Source organism: Oncorhynchus masou, chromosome 9 (assembly GCF_036934945.1).
Source record: "Oncorhynchus masou masou isolate Uvic2021 chromosome 9, UVic_Omas_1.1, whole genome shotgun sequence".
NCBI lineage: Eukaryota > Metazoa > Chordata > Actinopteri > Salmoniformes > Salmonidae > Oncorhynchus > Oncorhynchus masou.
Window position 1 is genome coordinate 5,992,034 of NC_088220.1, and position 18,534 is coordinate 6,010,567.

The 18,534-nt window shown below is 41.6% G+C and overlaps 1 protein-coding gene across 2 annotated transcripts in view; it reads left to right on the forward strand.

Annotated features, from left to right (window-relative positions):
- The first annotated feature begins 15,053 nt into the window (after positions 1 to 15,053).
- Positions 15,054 to 18,534, forward strand: part of LOC135545450 (protocadherin-11 X-linked-like) — a 36,216-nt gene continuing 32,735 nt past the window's right edge. The window contains exons 1-2 of one of the 2 annotated variants that reach the window (XM_064973071.1): positions 15,055 to 15,110; positions 15,671 to 15,798. The gene's annotated coding sequence lies outside the window, so the exon portion shown is untranslated. Of the gene's footprint in view, positions 15,799 to 18,534 lie in introns of both variants that reach the window. The other variant, XM_064973070.1, reaches the window with a different exon arrangement.

Sequence of the window (18,534 nt, forward strand, 5' to 3'; positions counted from 1 at the left end):
TATTCTGGTTAGAGCCAGTTTGTCCGCTAAGATGAATTTGTTCCACTGTTCTGTGAAGGGAGTCTTACAAAAAATACAGTTTTTATCAATTTGTGTTTGAAGGGACATTTCTCAGAACAAGAATAGACTGATGAGTTTCAGAAGAAAGTTATTTCTTTCTGGCCATTTTGAGCCTGTAATCGAACCCACAAATTCTGATGCTCCAGATACTTAACTAGTCTAAAGAAGTCCAGTTTTATTGCTTCATTAATCAGGACAAAAGTTTGGTTCCAGTAGTTTCAGCTGTGCTGACATAATTGCAAAAGGGTTTTCTAATAATAATGGTTGCTGATAATGGGCCTTTGCTTTTCTTTCAAAACAAGGATATTTCTATATGACCCCAAATTTTTGATCGGTAGTGTAAGTATTACTCACTACTCTGTTGAAGCACCTTTGGCAGCAATTAAAGCCTTGAGTCGTCTTGGGTATGATGCTGCAAGCTTGGCACACCTGTATTTGGGGAGTTTCTCCCATTCTTCTCAGCATATTCTCTCAACCTCTGTCAGGTTGGATGGGGAGGGTCGCTGCACAGCTATTTCCAGGTCTCTGAAAATAGCTTTGTTCGATTGGGTTCAATTCCAGGCTCTGGCTGGGCCACTCAAGGACATTCAGAGACATTCCCCGAAGCCACTCGTGCATTGTCTTGGCTGTGTGCTTAGGCTCGTTGTCCTGTTGAAAGGTGAGAGCACTCTGGAGTAGGTTTTCATCAATGATCTCTATGTATTTTGCTCCGTTCATCTTTCCCTTGATCCTGACTTGTCTCACAGTCCCTGCTTCTGAAAAACATCCCCACAGCATGATATTGCCACCACCATAAGGATGGTGCCAGGTTTCCTCCAGACGTGATGCATTCAGGCTAAAGAATTCAGTCTTGGTTTCATCAGACCACAGATTCTTGTTTCTCAACGTCTGAGAGTACTTCAGTGCCTTTTGAAAAACTCCAAACGGGCTGTCTTGTGTCTTTTACTGAGGAGTGTCTTCCGTCTGGCCACTCTACCATAAAGGATTCATTGGTAGAGTGCTGTAGAGATGGTTGCCCTTCTGGAAGGTTCTCCCATCTCCACAGAGGAACTCTAGAGCTCTGTCAGAGTGACCATCGGGTTCTTGGTCACCTCCATGGCTAAGGCCCTTCTTCCTCGATTACTGAGTTTTGGCCGGGTGGCCAGCTCTTGGAAGAGTCTTGGTGTTTCCAAACTTCTTCCATTTAAGAATGATGCAGTCCACTATGTTCTTTGAGACCTTCAACGCTGCAGAAATGTTTTGGTTACCCTTCTCCAGATCTGTGCCTCGACACAATCCTGTCTCGGAGCTCTACAGAGATTTCCTCTGACCTCATAGCTTGGTTTTTGCTCTAACGTGCACTGTCAACTGTGGGACCTTATATAGACAGGTGTGTGCCTTTCCAAATCATATCCAATCAATTGAATATACCACAGGTGGACTCCAGCTCTGTGAAGAGTCTTGGTGGTTCCAATATTCTTCCATTTAAGATTTATGCTGGAGACTGTGTTTTTTGCTACCCTTCCCCAGATCTGTGCATCAACAAAATCCTGTCTTGAAGCTCATCGGACAATTCCTTGGACCTCATGGCTTGTTTTTGCAGTGACATGCACTGTCTACCTTATATAGACAGGTGTGTGCCTTTCCAAAATCAATTAAATTTAACACAGGTGTACTCCAATCAAGTTGTAGAAACATCTCAAGGATGATCAATGGAAACAGGATAAAACATGATCTCAATTTGAGTCTCATAGCATAGCCTCTGAATACTTATGTAAGGTATTTTTTTTTTTTTTAATTGCTAAAAAATGTGGAAAACCTGTTTTCACTTTGTCATTATGGGGTATTGTGTGTAGATTGATGAGGGTGAAAAGGTTTTTAATCCATTTTAGAATAAGGCTGTAATGTAACAGTATGTGGGACAGGTCTAAGGCTATGAATACTTTCTGAATGACATACTAATTATATGTTTATCAAAAACATGAAGATGTTTGAAATCTAGTGTTGGGGATTAGTGAACCAAATGCAGTTCAACTAGAAATTAAGCTATATTTTGCAGTAGTTTCACTAAATTTAAATGTAGGTAGTGTTTTCAGTAGTTAATTACTATGCCATGTAGCGGTGTAGCTAACTACTGAAACTAAACACTACTGTTTTACCTATAGCGGTGTAGCTAACTACTGGAACTACACACTACTGTTATGCCATGTAGCGGTGTAGCTAACTACTGGAACTAAACACTACTGTTTTACCATGTAGATAACTACTGGTTTTACCTATAGCGGTGTAGCTAACTACTGGAACTACACACTACTGTTTAACCATGTAGCGGTGTAGCTAACTACTGGAACTAAACACTACTGTTTTACCATGGAGCTGTGTAGCTAACTACTGGAACTAAACACTACTGTTTTACCATGTAGCGGTGTAGCTAACTACTGGAACTACACACTACTGTTTTACCATGTAGCGGTGTAGCTAACTACTGGAACTAAACACTACTGATTTACCATGTAGCGGTGTAGCTAACTACTGGAACTAAACACTACTGTTTTACCATGTAGCGGTGTAGCTAACTACTGGAACTACACACTACTGTTTAACCATGTAGCGGTGTAGCTAACTACTGGAACTAAACACTACTGTTTTACCATGGAGCTGTGTAGCTAACTACTGGAACTAAACACTACTGTTTAACCATGTAGCGGTGTAGCTAACTACTGGAACTACACACTACTGTTTTACCATGTAGCTAACTACTGGAACTAAACACTACTGTTTAACTATGTGTTTTACAACTACACACTACTGTTTTACCATGTAGCTAACTACTGGAACTAAACACTACTGTTTAACTATGTAGCGGTGTAGCTAACTACTGGAACTACACACTACTGTTATGCCATGTAGCGGTGTAGCTAACTACTGGAACTAAACACTACTGTTTTACCATGTAGATAACTACTGGAACTAAACACTACTGTTTTACCTATAGCGGTGTAGCTAACTACTGGAACTAAACACTACTGTTTTACCATGTAGCGGTTAAGCTAACTACTGAATCTAAACACTACTGTTTAACCATGTAGCGGTGTAGCTAACTACTGAATCTAAACACTACAGTTTTACCATGTAGCGGTGTAGCTAACTACTGAATCTAAACACTACTGTTTAACCATGTAGCGGAGTAGCTAACTAATGGAACTAAACACTACTGTTTTACCATGGAGCTGTGTAGCTAACTACTGGAACTAAACACTACTGTTTTACCATGTAGCGGTGAATCTAAACACTAAGTTTTACTACTGGAAATTTACACTACTGTTTTATCATGTAGCTAACTACTGGAACTAAACACTACAGTTTTACTTGTAGCGGTGTAGCTAACTACTGGAACTAAATACTACTGTTTTACCATGTAGCGGTGTAGCTAACTACTGGAACTACACACTATTGTTTTACCATGTAGCGGTTAAGCTAACTACTGAATCTAAACACTACTGTTTAACCATGTAGCGGTGTAGCTAACTACTGAATCTAAACACTACAGTTTTACCATGTAGCGGTGTAGCTAACTACTGAATCTAAACACTACTGTTTAACCATGTAGCGGTGTAGCTAACTACTGGAACTAAACACTACTGTTTTACCTATAGCGGTGTACCTAACTACTGGAACTAAACACTACTGTTTTACCATGTAGCGGTTAAGCTAACTACTGAATCTAAACACTACAGTTTTACCATGTAGCGGTGTAGCTAACTACTGGAACTATTAACACTACAGTTTTACCATGTAGCTAACTACTGGAACTAAACACTACAGTTTTACTTGTAGCGGTGTAGCTAACTACTGGAACTAAATACTACTGTTTTACCATGTAGCGGTGTAGCTAACTACTGGAACTACACACTATTGTTTTACCATGTAGCGGTTAAGCTAACTACTGAATCTAAACACTGCTGTTTTACCATGTAGCGGTGTAGCTAACTACTGGAACTAAACACTACTGTTTTACCTGTAGCGGTGTAGCTAACTACTGGAACTATTAACACTACAGTTTTACCATGTAGCTACCTACTGGAACTAAACACTACAGTTTTACCTGTAGTGGTGTAGCTAACTACTGTTACTAAACACTACTGTTTTACCATGTAGCGGTGTAGCTAACTACTGGAACTACACACTACTGTTTTACCATGTAGCGGTGTAGCTAACTACTGGAACTAAACACTACTGTTTTACCATGTAGCGGTGTAGCTAACTACTGGAACTACACACTACTGTTTTACCATGTACCTACTGGAACTACACACTACTGTTTTACCATGTAGCGGTGTAGCTAACTACTGGAACTAAACACTACTGTTTTACCTGTAGCGGTGTAGCTAACTACTGGAACTATTAACACTACAGTTTTACCATGTAGCTAACTACTGGAACTAAACACTACAGTTTTACCTGTAGTGGTGTAGCTAACTACTGGTACTAAACACTACTGTTTTACCATGTAGCGGTGTAGTTAACTACTGGAACTACACACTACTGTTTTACCATGTAGCGGTTAAGCTAACTACTGAATCTAAACACTACAGTTTTACCATGTAGCGGTGTAGCTAACTACTGGAACTAAACACTACTGTTTTACCTGTAGCGGTGTAGCTAACTACTGGAACTATTAACATACAGTGCCAATAGAAAGTATTAACACCTCTTGACCTTTCCCACATTTGGTTGTTTGTGGTTGTTTTGTTGTGTTACAGCTCTGAATTAAATTGATATGTTATATCACTGGCCTACAAACAATACCCAATAATGTCAAAGTGGAATTATGTTGAAATAATAATAATAATAATAGCTCAAATTTCTTCAGTCAATTATTCAACCTGTCATGCCCTGACCGTAGTATACTTTGTTTTCTTTATTATTTTAGTTAGGTCAGGGTGTGACATGAGTGATGTATGTGTCTAGGGGTTTTGCATGTCTATGGGTGTTTACTAGTCTAGGTGTTATGTATGTCTACGGTTGCCTAGATTGGTTCTCAATTAGAGGCAGCTGTTTATCGTTGTCTCTGATTTGGAACCATATTTAGGCAGCCATATTCCTTCTGTATTTTGTGGGTTGTTGTCTATGTGTTAGTTGCCTGTGTCTGCACTTATCATATATAGCTTCACGCTCGTTCTGTACGTTTGTTTAAGTGTTTCTTCCTTTCATCAAATAAGAAGATGTATTCATCTCACACTGTGCCATGGTCTCATCCATTCAACGAACGTGACACAACCCTTTTGTTATGGCAAAGCTTAAATACGTTCAGGAGTGCAGATGTGCTTAACAAGTCACATAATAAGTTGCATGGACACTGTGTGAAATAATAGTGTTTAACATGGTTTGTAATGACTACCTCATCTCTGTACCACACACATACAACTATTTGTAAGGTCAGGTCCCTCAGACGAACTGTGAATTTCATGAATTTCATACACAGATTCAACCACAAAGACAAGGGAGATTTTTGGATGCCTCGCAACTAAGGGCACCTATTGGTAGATGTGTTAAAAAAAACAAAGCGGACTTTGAATATCCCTTTGATGGTGAAGTTATTAATTACACTTTGGATGGTGTATCAATACACCCAGTCATTACAAAGATACAGGCGTCCTTCCTAACTCAGTTGCCAGAGACAAATGACGACACTCAGAGATTCCACCATGAGGCCAATGGTGACTTTTTAAACAGTTACAGAGTTGAATGGCTGTGACAGGAGAAAACTGAGGTTGCTCCTATCACAGCTCCTATGTGGAGTAACACAAGTTACTCTACAATACTAACCTAATTGACAGAGTGAAAAGAAAGAAGCCTGTACAGAATAAAACATATTCCAGAACATGCATCCTGTTTGCAACAAGGCACTAAAGTGTGGCAAATGTATTAATTGTATGTCCTGAATACAAAGTGTTATGTTTGGGGCAACTCCAACACAACACATCACTGAGTACCACTCTTCATATTTTCAATCATGGTGGTGGCTGCATCATGTTATGGATATGCTTGTCACCGGCAAGGACTAGGGAGTTTTTTTAGGATAAAAAAGAAACAGTATAGAGCTAAGCACAGGCAAAATTGTAGAGGAAAACCTGGTTCAGTCTGCTTTCTAACAGACACTGGGAGACAAATTCGCCTTTCAGCAGGACAATAACCTAAAACACAAGGACAAATATCCACTGGAGTTGCTTACCAAGACAACATTGAATGTTCCTGAGAGGCCTAGTTACAGTTTGGACATTAATTGGCTTGACAATCTGTGGCAAGTCTTGAAGATGACTGTCTAGCAATGATAAACAACCAACCTGACAGAGCTTGAATAATGGTTTTAATAACAATGTGCAAATATTGTACAATCCAGGTGTGTAAAACTCTTAGAGACTTACCCAGAAAGACTCACAGTTGTAAAGACTCACAGCTGCCAAAGGTGATTCTAACATGTATTGATTGACTCAGGGGTGCGTGAATACTTGTGATATTTCATTTATAAATACATTTTCAAAAACATTCTAGAAACATGTTTTTCCCTATCTCATTATGGGATATGATATCTAGATGGGTGAGAGAAAAACAATATTGAAATCCATTTTGAATTCAGGCTGTAACACAACAGAATGTTGAATAAGTCAAGAGGTATGAATATTTTATGAAGGCACTGTATGACCCCAACATGATCTGTCCTTGGAAGTTGTAGTGTATGACATATTAGACTTACATGTGATAATTTTGCACAAAATAGTTTGGATTTAGAAACTTTAGTTAATTAAACTATATATACAAAAATATGTGGACATCCCTTCAACTTAGTGGATTTGGCTATTTCAGCCATTCCCGTTGCTGACAAGTGTACAAAACCGAGTACACAGCCATGCAATCTCCATAGACAAACATTGGCAGTAGAAGGGCCTTACCGAAGAGCTCAGTGACTTTCAACGTGGCACTGTCATAGGATGCCACCTTTCCAACAACTCAGTTCGTCAAATTGCTGCCCTGCTAGAGCTGTCCAGCTGTTATTACGAAGTGGAAATGTCTAGGAGCAACAACGGCTCAGCTGCGAAGTGTTTGGCCACACAAGCTCAAAGAACAGGACTGCCAAGTGCTGAAGCGCATAGTGTGGAAAAATTTCCTGTCTTCGGTTACAACACTCACTACCGAGTTTCCAACTGCCTCTGGAAACCACGTCAGCATAATAACTGTTCGTCAGGAGCTTCAGGAAATGGGTTTCCATGGCTGAGCAGCAGCATACAAGCCTAAGATCACCATCAATGCCAGGTGTCGGCTGGAGTGGTGTAAAGCTCGCCACCATTGGACTCTGGAGCAGTGGAAACACTTTCTCTAGAGTGATTTATCACGCTTCACTTTCTAGCAGTCCAACGGACAAATCTGGGTTTGGCGGACGCCAGGAGAATGCTACCTGCCTGAATACATAGTGCCAAATATAAAGTTTGGTGGAGGAAGAATAATGGTCTGGGGCTGTTTTTCATGGTTCGGGCTAGCCCCCTTAGTTCCAGTGAAGTGAAACGGTCCATACAGAAATGGTTTGTTGAGATCGGTGTGGAAGAACTTGACTGGCCTGCACAGAGCCCTGACCTCAACCCCATCAAACACCTTTGGGATGAATTGGAACTCGGACTGCATGCCAGGCCTAATCGCCCAACATATGTGCCCAACCTCACTGACGCTCTTGTGGCTGAATGGAAGCAAGTCCCTGCAGCAATGTTTCATCATCTAGAGGAAAGCCTTCCCAGAAGAGTGGAGGCTGTTATAGCAGCAAGAGGGGGGGGGGGGACCAACTTCATATTAATTACCATGATTTTGGAATGAGATGTTTGATGAGCAGCTGTCCACATACTATTGGTTGTGCAGTGTGTATTTGTCTTAAGGGTAGCTTTGACTTACTTAAGGGTAGCTTTAACTTACTTAAGGGTAGCTTTAACTTACTTAAGGGTAGCTTTAACTTACTCAAGGGTAGCTTTAACTTACTTAAGGGTAGCTTTAATTTACTTCAGGGTAGCTTTAACTTACTTAAGGGTAGCTTTAACTTACTCAAGGGTAGCTTTAACTTACTTAAGGGTAGCTTTAACTTACTTAAGGGTAGCTTTAATTTACTTCAGGGTAGCTTTAACTTACTTAAGGGTAGCTTTAACTTACTTCAGGATAGCTTTAACTTACTTAAGGGTAGCTTTAACTTACTTCAGTGTGAAATAAATGATTACTTGGCCAACCATATTTTCAGAGTAGCCTCCCACCACTGTTGAAATCTTACATATTCCATCGAGCTCACTATCTCGCCTGTAAAATAGACGACGGCCTCTGATGCAGCTCTCTGAAGCATTTTGTTTAGCGTCGTCCATTTTGAGACGAGCCAATGATGGACATGCATGAAGGCCCTTTCTATTTTGAATGGCAAACAGGTGTATTGGATAGAAAGTGAATGGTGCGTGTTTTGTATGACAAAGGTCAAACCTGGTTACTCTTACTCTCTCTGTGTCCATCTCTCAACAAGCCCATTTCTGAACAGCCATAGCTTTGTTCATTCTTTCCCTCCACTGTCTCTCAAAATGACAGCTTCTATCTCTTGAGATCCTTGAGAGAGAAATAGAAAGAGTGAAAGAAATGGAGAACTGCATGGAGAAGGTTGCTATGGATACTTACACGGCCCATAAGGTTTGATAAAGAAGGGTTTGTCAGGATTTATCGAACTGAAAATGTCTCCTTTAGTACTTTCTACGGTCATGTATTTGACACCCAGACAACCCTCGTATGTCTCCGTAAAAAGCAATAAATTGTAATACCAATATTAACAATTGAGGTGAAGTGATCAAAAGCCAGGAAATCAATAGCGGGGATTTTGAATGGTTGTTGAACAGGAAAGATTCAAGAAGAAAAAGCTGGCAAATGCGTTGTGCTTCACTTCAGACGGGTTGTAAAGCCAAAAGGATAATATACCAACGTGGTCATCTAAAACGAAACGATGAATCATTTATTTTTTACAAAAATTTAAGAACCTGAAATGTTAATATACGGGAGGCATACCTTGCAATTTACCTCCCTTACCCTTCCAACCCTCCCGATCCTGGCACAGCTGTAGTCCACTGATAAGGTATATTAGTGTGTGCTTTTCCTTCCAATCATTTCTCTTCAAGGGATACGTCTTCAATGGCACTCTATTCCCGATGTAGTGCACTACTTTATTCCAGGGCCCGTAAGGATAGAGTGCCATTTGGGATGCAGGCCCTAAAGTGTAGGTAATGAGTCATGGATCCAGTGGAGAAGCCTACAACATGCAGATTGAAGTCGGCGTTGTAGAGGAAAACTCCGTTTGATCTGTAGAGGAAACAAAAGCCTTGTACCTCTGTCTGTCTGTAGACCCGACTGCCTCACAGTTTACTCTCTACAGGTTCTGGTGATTTTACATTTAGCAGGAAATGACCAGAGGCTGTGGCTGAGAGGGCACCCTGTTCCTGTAGTGCACTACTTTTGACCAGGCATGCAGTGAAACCACTTTTGTTTGTAAGCATTGACAGAGGATTGATGATTGATTTTTATATTCCTCTCCTTTATTGCTTCCTGTTGCTTCTTACTACTTTAAAAGGGATTGTTTTACTGTGTGTCTCGATTGTAAATGCACTTTAAAATTAAGTTTGTTTTGATGTTTTTGGATTATCAATCACATTTTTTTTCTTATTTTGATCATCAGAACCTACCATTTTTATATATATATATATATATATATATATATACACAAACTTAATTTAGATATACCGGAGTCTGATAAGGAATAGTGAAACATGAACTGATGTTCAGGTTTGATCTGATATAGCTGCAAACTGTTAGTATGTTTCCTTACAGCCATGCGTAATCCCCGGGATAAACACTAGCAGGTTGACGTTTATTGTCATGAGTATTTCCCTGGAGGCAGAAATTAGAGATTTCTGCTGGATGTGGCCAGCTGCAAAGTCAAAATGGTTCTATTCAATCTGCATGAGGGAAGATCAGCTGTACAGCGTGATTGAAATTTAAAGGCAATGTTCGCACTTTAGCGGAGACTGCATTCACGGTCACTTATGCATATCTGTTGGCTCAATATGAAATTGCCTTTAAATTTATACTGCAAAATATGTCATGCTTCAGCTTGAATAGAGCCCCAAAACTGTCTACATTATAAAAATTAATGAAAACAAAAATTAGCTTTTGGGTTTTAATTGGAGGTTAGGGTTAGGCATTATGGTTAATGTTAGGGTTAGTTTTAAAATGAGCTTTTGGGTCTTAATTGGAGGTTAGGGTTAGGCATTATGGTTAATGTTAGGGTTAGTTTTAAAATTAGATTTGGGGTCTTAATTGGAGGTTAGGGTTAGGCATTATGGTTAATGTTAGGGTTAGTTTTAAAATTAGATTTTGTGACTTTGTGGCAGTGCCAGCTAGTGACCACTCTGCAAAGCTGCCTCCAGAACAACATTCATGACACACCAAAAAACGCTAACCTGCTACATACTTTGAGCTAAATCCTACTTTGACATATGCTGTAAGTACATAACTTGGACATTCCGGTAGATCACTTTATAATGAATTTTGATCCATTGACAATTGGTGCATTGATGGAAAATATAAAGGAGAAGTTCAGGATCTGACCCTCCATACACCCTCTTCCTATAGTGAGGATTGTCCTGACTGATCAAAAACAAAAACGCACTGCTTGTCTCTCCTAAAGTTAGTTTTGGGGAGTAGAGAAGCAAAATAGCTCTTTGAATAACGCATGAGGAGTTTTGTGCCTTTCTATAACGCTTGAAGGCTTTCACATTAGCATTTCTTAAACATGCCTTGAAGAAGTCCTAAATTGACAAACAGTATAATTAAGAATACGTAGATCAAAGCCCTTTCAGGTCTACCACAGACAGCTCTCGCCGTGGCCTTATAGAATGGAACAGGTTGTAAAGGAGTTATGGCAAATCTGTATGTATGCTATATAGTGTTCCTGAGATAATATAACAACAGTAACTCTCCCTTGCATATCCAGGTCAGTGCTGGATGTAGGTCTACACATCAAGTTCATTACTTTATTTCTACCAATCAAAAGTACACACTTGAATTGTAAACTAGGCTGGCTCTGTCTCTCTTTAATATTTTATTTTACTTTCCTCCTCATGCCATAGAACACTGGCTATGTCCCAATGGCACCACATTCCCTATGTAGTGCACTACATTAAACCAGGACCTACAAGGCTCTGGTCAAAAATTGGTGAACTACTGAGGGAAGAGGGTACCATTTGGGAACAGAGTGTGAAACACTATTTGCACTGAACAACACCGATCACCTGCCCTACTGGTTCCCGCTGTCTTAGTGGGTGAGGAGTGTGGCACCTACTACAGGGGGATAGATGGAAGGTAGGAGGAGGATAGATGGAGGGTGGGAGGGGGATAGATGGAGGGTGGGGGGAGGGATAGATGGAGGGTGGGAAGGGGATAGATGGAGGGTGGGGGAGGGATAGATGGAGGGTGGGAGGAGGGATGGATAGATGGGAGGGTGGGGGGAGGGATAGATGGAGGGTGGGAGGGGGATAGATGGAAGGGATGGGAGGGATAGATGGAAGGTGGGGGGAGGGATAGATGGAGGGTGGGAAGGGGATAGATGGAGGCTGGGGGGAGGGATAGATGGAGGGTGGGAGGGGGATAGATGGAAGGTAGGAGGAGGATAGATGGAGGGTGGGAGGGGGATAGATGGAGGGTGGGGGAGGGATAGATGGAGGGTGGAGGGGGATAGATGGAGGGTGGGGGGAGGGAGGGGGATAGATGGAGGGTGGGGGGGAGGGATGGTGGGGGAGGGAGGGGATAGATGGAGGGTGGAGGGGGATAGATGAAGGGTGGGGGGAGGGAGGGGGATAAATGGAGGGTGGAAGTGGATAGATGGAGGGTGGGATGGGGATAGATGGAGGGTGGGATGGGGATAGATGGATGGGGGATAGATGGAGGGTGGGGAGGGATAGATGGAGGGTGGGGGAGGGATAGATGGAGGGTGGGGGGGGGATAGATGGAGGGTGGGGGAGGGATAGATGGAGGGTGGGGGAGGGAGGGATACATTTACATTACATTTAAGTCATGGAGGGCGACTGGTGAATAGATGGAGGGTGGAGGGTAGGGGATAGATGGAGGGTGGGGGGAGGGAGGGGGATATATGGACGGTGGGGGGAGGGAGGGGGATAGATGGAGGGTGGGAGGGGATGGGAGGGTGGGGGAGGGAGGGGGATAGATGGAGGGTGGAGGGGGATAGATGGAGGGTGGGGGGAGGGAGGGGGATAAATGGAGGGTGGAAGTGGATAGATGGAGGGTGGAAGGGGATAGATGGAGGTTAGGGGGTGATAGATGGAGGGTGGAAGGGGATAGATGGAGGGTAGTAGTGGGATAGATGGAGGGTGGAAGGGGATAGATGGAGGTTAGGGGGTGAAAGGATGGAGGGAAGGAGGTGATAGATGGAGGGTAGGGGGTGATAGATGGAGGTTAGGGGGTGATAGATGGAGGGTAGGAGGGGATAGATGGAGGGTAGGAGGTGATAGATGGAGGGTAGGAGGTGATAGATGGAGGGTAGGAGGTGAAAGATGGAGGGTTATAGATGGAGGTAGATGGAGGGGGTGATAGATGGAGGGTAGGATAGGGAGGGTGGATAGATGGAGGGTAGGAGGTGATAGATGGAGGGTAGGAGGTGATAGATGGAGGGTAGGGGGTGATAGATGGAGGGTAGGAGGGGAACAGATGGAGGGTAGAAGGGTGATAGATGGAGGGTAGGAGGGGGTTAGATGGAGGGTAGGAGGGTGATAGATGGAGGGTAGGAGGGGGTTAGATTGTCTACGTCCCATCTGGAAACCCATTTCCCATAGGGCTCTTGTCAAAAGTAATGCACTAGGGGATAGGGTGCCATCTGCGATGAACACTAAGTGGTTGGGTAGATGGTGGTGGACGAGGAGACACAGGTGGAGGCTGGCAGGCAGGCTGGCTGTTGTTTAGAAAACCTTGTCTGAGGGTTACCAGGTTCAAAACAAGGTGATTTGTTGCAGGAAGGCAGCGTTAAACTGACAGAGGTGATCAATTGTTACATGGTGGAGGGGACATTGACCTCTGATGACCTCTGAAGGCTCACTAACATCCCCTTTTTGACCACGGCAGTTACTATATTATTATAATGTTATCACATTGTTATAACTTAGGTATAAGACCAACTTTAAGAGCAACGTTACGCTAAGTGTTTCCCAAGGATTAAAGGCATTATCACGTTGGCTTTGCATTTAAAACATGACACAAGTCAGCAAATCATTTGGACTTGGGAATCCATGATGCCTTCGGATCGTTTTCAGCCACTCACGATTTAATACGGCGACGCCATTTTGTTTTCTTCCGGCCCTTCTTTGGACACTGTGTTAACTAACCTTCAGACGAGCTTCAATGCCATACAACTCTCCTTCCATGGCCTCCGACTGCTCTTAAATACAAGTAAAACTAAATGCATGCTCTTCAACCGATCGCTGCCTGCACCTGCCCGCCCGTCCAGCAACACTACTCTGGACTGTTCTGACTTAGAATATGTGGACAACTACAAATACCTAGGTGTCTGGTTAGACTGTAAACTCTCCTTCCAGACTCACATCAAACATCTCCAATCCAAAGTTAAATCTAGAATTGGCTTCCTATATCGCAACAAAGCATCCTTCACTCGTGATGCAAAACATACCCTCGTAAAACTGACCATCCTTCAGATCCTCGACTTTGGCGATGTCATTTACAAAATAGCCTCCAATACCCTACTCAACAAATTGGATGCAATCTATCACAGTGCCATCCGTTTTGTCACCAAAGCTCCATATACTACCCACCACTGCGACCTGTACGCTCGTGTTGGCTGGCCCTCGCTTCATACTTGTCACCAAACCCACTGGCTCCAGGTCATCTACAAGACCCTGCTAGGTAAAGTCCCCCGTTATCTCAGCTCGCTGGGCACCATAGCAACACCCACCTGTAGCACGCGCTCCAGCAGGTAAATCTCTCTGGTCACTCTCAAAACCAATTCTTCCTTTGGCCGCCTCTCCTTCCAGTTCTCTGCTGCCAATGACTGGAACGAACTACAAAAATCTCTGAAACTGGAAACACTTATCTCCCTCACTAGCTTCAAGCACCAGCTGTCAGAGCAGCTCACAGATTACTACACCTGTACATAGCCCATCTATAATTTAGCCCAAACTACCTCTTCCTCCACTGTATTTATTTATTTTGCTCCTTTGCACCCCATAATTTTTATTTCTACTTTGCACATTCTTCCACTGAAAATCTACCATTCCAGTGTTTTACTTGCTATATTGCATTTACTTCGCCACCATGGCCTTTTTTTGCCTTTACCTCCCTTATCTCACCTCATTTGCTCTTATAAAGACTTATTTTTCTACTGTATAATTGACTGTATGTTTGTTTTACTCCATGTGTAACTGTGTTGGTGTATGTGTCAAACTGCTTTGCTTTATCTTGGCCAGGTCGCAGTTGTAAATGAGAACATGTTCTCAACCTGCCTACCTGGTTAAATAATGGTGAAATAAAATAAAAATACAAATTCGGGTATGGTCATGACCTCCCCTGTTAAGAAGTAACATTTATTCGAAAAGTGAACAGTGCCCCCCTCTTTCTCAGGCGGTTATTGGAGCCAGATTGACGAGGCTAGGCTGGTGCAGTGCCACCTCTTTCTCAGGTAGTTATTGGAGCCAGGCTAAGCTACGCTACAGCAGAGCCGATGCATCTTGGGGTGCTTGTTGTGGTCAACACTATACTCTACACACCCAGCTAAAACAATGCAGGGATCTCCTGTTTACAGTGCAGCTTTAAGAAGATGGGAGAAGATGGGAGATGTATTATTTGCTTTAGGCTCCTCCTCTCACAGTGATGTCAGTCGGAGGCAGAGAGGTGGGCAGTACTGAGGGATCGGATTCATACAATACTACTGAGACAACTAGGCACAGTTTAGCACACCGATACAGCATACCGTCGGCCCCGCTGTAAGTGATGCCGAACTAAGGAACACTTTCACCCAAACTCCTTTGGGGGACAGAACACTACCCAGGCTACAGTTCATTTATGTGTTATTTTTTGTTGTTGCTGTATAATAACCTTTACAAAAATGAAAACAGTGCTGTCAGAATTGAAGTTTTCAGACATCGTACCAAACTGTTTCCTTTTTGCGCGTTCTTAGATGGAAGTTTATGCGCTTGTTAAAAAGCTTTAACACATGCTGAGTGAAACGATCTTCCATACAAGCGGTTTTCACCATTTATATCAGGAGAAAACATTTAAAACACACACACACGTAGGGCTAGGGATATTGCATGTGACTCAATCAACTTGGACCATCAGCATCTCTCCTGCCGCCCGTAATTGAACCACGCTTAACTCAAGATATCTGAAGAGGAATTACGTCGGCTCTTCGAGTTACAAAGTTATTCTGCAAGAAATGCTTTTTTTGCCTTTTGAATGTGGACCATAGACTTTTTAGGACATGGATCATTTTCTGTAGCGGATAACCCTATTGATTTGCGTTTTATTTGACTCCCGCTACCAGAACAGGATCTTTTTCTCTCCCCTATTCCACTTCAGTGTAATTCTGTGGCACTTCTTCTAAAGCAGTGATGTCGCTACGTGACGGGAATTGCGATTGATTTTACATATTCTGTTTCAAAGGGATTTAAGGTAAGCATTATTATTATAATCACTAGAGTCAAGTAAAAAAAAAAAATGGTAACAACATTGATTAATAGTATTAGCTTATTTAATTCTCAATACCAGCCTACAAGTTGTCAATGTCTCATGTCATGTGGAAATGTTATGTACATTTTAAGAGGAAATTGTTCAACCTATATAGAGGAAAATACTTTATGATGTCGATATCGCTAAAGGAATCCGAATTTACCACAAATGTACGCAAACCTGCCGACCATCTGCCGCATCGCAGTTGATTCGCATCCCTCGATAACTGGGGTTGCATGCATTCCACCATAATGTTGTCAAATAATTTATAGATAAATCACAAGAATCACATTCAGTGTTAAAACGAGGACCCCCATTGCGCCATGTCTTTACGCATCGGATTTGGTCAGTCACACCATCCATAGTGCAAAAAAAGATTCCGTTCATCGTAGCTATTATAATCGCCGTTATAGTTATGGTCACGATCTATTTCAAAACATTTATATTTTCTTCAAGCAGCCTATAGGATATTACTCACTATACTTTTCAACCATAGCTGTCGCATTACCATTATTTTCGGCCGGTCATGAGTTATTCAATCCGTGCATAGTCAATATACCTACATTGTTTTCAAATTAAATGTTTAAGATGGAGCAAGCTAGGCTACTGCATACTTTTCGACAGGTGAGGTTTTTTTGACTGCAAGTTATCGTTTTTCGTCATGAATCGCAGAGCAGTCACTAGCTGGCACAGTCACCAAACCCTAACCTTAACCACGCTGCTAACCCACATGGCTGTTAATGACTATCCTGACTAATCCATAACTTCCTGGCTAATATCATTATGGATAATGCACACAGAGACTGGCAGGCAGCTTTCAACTTCGGGGGCATTATCCTCTTTCCCATGAGCATTGCCAGTAGGTCAATTTTTTGACATTGGACTGATTAGTGCTCTTGAGGAACACATATGCTGTATAATAAACACAGTATACATACACTCCATGCTCGAAAACTACACTCAATAGGCTATAAGGGAAGCTAGGGCACCATATTCATGCTCAACGTTCCCGGTGCTTCATTGTATTGAGGGGATTTATTGGTCAACAGACCCGTCAGTCTCCATCTCTCCACATAGCCTCTAAAACAGCAGGCGATGACATACTGTTATTGAAGCTTAGGTCGATTCGATTATCTAACTAACCATAGGCCTATACCTTATATGATAAAAATGGAGGCTATTCATATATTTTATTCACGGATGTTATCCAGATTGATTGGTTAATGATTTCCTGACTTAGATGACATGCCTGAATTTACTCTTAGAAAAATGTTTTCGGATAATTGATATGGATTGCAGTGTAGGCTAACAGAGATTGATAAAGCTTTAGTGCTTAGATCTAAACTTGTTTAGAAGTGTTCACAATCTTAGTTTTATATACATTTAAATGTAGGCCTATACCACTGCTTAGTTGTCCTTAGTTATGGTAACTAACCACTGCTTAGTAGTCCTTAGTTGTGGTAATTAACCATTACTTAGTTGAATGATAAACTATTCTTCAATGGTAACTAACCACTGCTTAGTAGTCCTTAGTTGTGGTAACTAACCACTGCTTAGTAGTCCGTAGTTGTGGTAACTAACCACTGCTTAGTAGTCCTTAGTTGTGGTAACTAACCACTGCTTAGTAGTCCTTAGTTGTGATAACTAACCACTGCTTAGTTGTCCTTAGTTGTGGTAACTAACCACTGCTTATTTGTCCTTAGTTGTGGTAACTAACCACTGCTTAATAGTCCGTAGTTGTGGTAACTAACCACTGCTTAGTAGTCCTTAGTTGTGGTAACTAACCACTGCTTAGTAGTCCTTAGTTGTGGTAACTAACCACTGCTTAATAGTCCGTAGTTGTGGTAACTAACCACTGCTTAGTAGTCCTTAGTTGTGGTAACTAACCATTGCTTAGTAGTCCTTAGTTGTGGTAACAAACTGTTGCTTAGGTGAATGATAAACTATTCTTCAATGGTAACTAACCACTGCTTAGTAGTCCTTAGGTGTGGTAACTAACCACTGCTTAATAGTCCGTAGTTGTGGTAACTAACCACTGCTTAGTAGTCCTTAGTTGTGGTAGCTAACCACTGCTTAGTAGTCCTTAGTTGTGGTAACTAAACACTGCTTAGTAGTCCTTACTTGTGGTAACTAACCACTGCTTAGTAGTCCTTAGCTGTGGTAATTAATCATTGCTTAGTTGAATGATAAACTGTTATTCTGCTAATTAAGTATGACAGCTGAGTATTTCACCTGGATGTGCAGTTTTACATTTGACTGGAGTTGCCTCTTACAAGTCCACACACTGATAAGCAGTTGGTTTTTACATTGCATTATGGGTTTTATAGCTGCTGAAGCTCTAGCAATAGTGTCCAAAACAATGATTCTTCAGTCACATCCTTCAAAATGTAGTTATGAATGGCTCTCCTCTTTCCCCTTATTATTTGTATGATATTATTACTATTATTATTAATATTGTGATTAATAATACCAATCGCTTTCCCCTAATATCCTCCTATATGTAAGTAGCTGAAATACTCTATTATCCCTGCACATGGTACATTTGGTATTGGCACTGACCCTGTATATAGCGTTCTATATTATTTACTATTTCTCGTGTTTTTCTTATATATATATATATATATATATATATATATATATATATATATATATATATATATATATATATATATAGTAAAT